The 1,825-nt window shown below is 38.5% G+C and overlaps 1 protein-coding gene across 5 annotated transcripts in view; it reads right to left on the bottom strand.

Moving 5' to 3' along the window:
* Positions 1 to 1,825, bottom strand: part of znf281b (zinc finger protein 281b) — an 11,730-nt gene that overhangs the window by 4,940 nt on the left and 4,965 nt on the right. The window lies entirely within an intron of this gene.

Genomic DNA, 1,825 nt, shown 5'->3' with positions numbered 1-1,825 from the left:
CCGATTATCGGCGCCGATATTAAGCATTTTTATGATTATCGGTATTGGCCATTTTCAAAACCGATTCCCTGCTAAAATAACTTAATTTTGAAACGTGCTATTTGGCTCTGATGCAGCTTGTCAGAACTCACCACTCTGTGGCCTAAAGCAGTCTCCGCCCACCGCTCATCTGGTTTGTTGGGAGTCATGAGTCCGACCAATCAATGCGGAATTCACTCTCACTCCGAAAGCGCTTGCTAACTGCAGCTGCTTCAGTGATCACGCATCAGTTGTCTCTCAAAGGTAAGGCAGCAGCAGACTTTGCAATAAATCACAATCCACTAACGTTACACTGATGTTGCAAAACACCTCAATATTATGTATGATGTCCGCGATGCAGAAAATGTGGACGGAATCACGGAATCCAGCCATATAAATGGAATTTACTGTATGACGCGGAATGTCACGGAATGTCAAAGTTTGGATGAATTAATCAAAAGTAGGTCAGTACACTTAAATAGAGTCGCGATATGGACTAGTATCTGTAAATATTAAGCCGCAAAAATACTATTTAAATATGAATCCTGCATGTTCTGCGTGTCTCTGTGTATGTAAATGGCACAGACGCACGGTTTTGTTTTCTACACATACAAAATGTGCGGTGATTTCAGCTTCTGTCGTATCACGATTAATTGTCTAAAAATAAATTGTCACGGTTATTGCGATTAATTGTCTGTTTTAGGGCTTTGGCGATTATGACGATTATCATGATTGTGATTAATTTAAGGGATCGGTAAATAATTATGATGTTATCTTTTAATCTTTTTGAGTTATTATTTTGAGAAAGTTAGTTGCAAAAGAGCGACCAGTGGGAAGAATGAGTCTGGAGCCCTGTATAGGCTATACAGTGCACGAAAAGCAAACTGGTGCTCTTCTGTTTTGTTTGGTGTATGACTCCCCCTTGTCTCGTATAAAAAGCACAATAATCGGTTAGATCAAATAATCGCGCTTAGACGGTTATTTAATTATCGCGACAGGCCTACTTGCACTCGTTTATGGCGGCATGTATATGCAATTTGGAAAATCTATTTGTGGCGGTCAGTTTTGATATTGTGGCGGGCGCCACAAATAAATCAATGTATGGAAAACACTTACATAGGCTACAGAAACTTAAACGTTCCTCATGGCAACCCGTCAAAATATAAGTTTGGGTTAGCTTAAAGAAATGATCAGAAATATATTACTGTGGTGCAGTATGATATACATAATACTGCTACAACAATTATTACAACTTTTGTTTAAAAGAATAATCACACAATACGCTATTTCTTCCATGTTTTAATTTTAATAGTAAACCCTTTGTTTGCCAAAAAATAAATAGTTTAACTCTCATACGGCTATGTGTAGTAAATTCTGCTCCATCTGAAAGCACGTGATGATGATTTCCTGCCGATTACAGAACCGGCTTTTTTAACAAAATGCGCATTCGATTAATCGTGCAGCCCTAGTTTAAAGAATAATCACACAATATGCTATTTCTTCCATGTTTTAATTTTAATAGTAAACCCTTTTTTTGCCAAAAAATAAAGAGTTTAACTTAGGGCTGCACGATAAATCGAAATGGAATTGAGATCGCGATTCGACAGAAGCTGCGATTGTCATGCGTATCTTTCAGTGAAGCACGGTTCTGTGATCAGCAGTAAATCTCCATCCAAAGGCCAGAGGGCGCTCTTGCGCTGAAACTCCAAATACGCCTCGCAGAAGAAACCCAGAAAATGCCTATCGCTGCAGCTGAATAAACAGAAGATTAAACTGCTTTCATTGATTCAACGTGAATAATAAACAC

Source organism: Sinocyclocheilus rhinocerous, unplaced genomic scaffold (assembly GCF_001515625.1).
Source record: "Sinocyclocheilus rhinocerous isolate Xijiao unplaced genomic scaffold, SAMN03320098_v1.1 scaffold1676, whole genome shotgun sequence".
In the NCBI taxonomy this organism is placed as follows: Eukaryota; Metazoa; Chordata; class Actinopteri; order Cypriniformes; family Cyprinidae; genus Sinocyclocheilus; species Sinocyclocheilus rhinocerous.
This window is presented reverse-complemented; position numbering and strand designations above follow the sequence as displayed.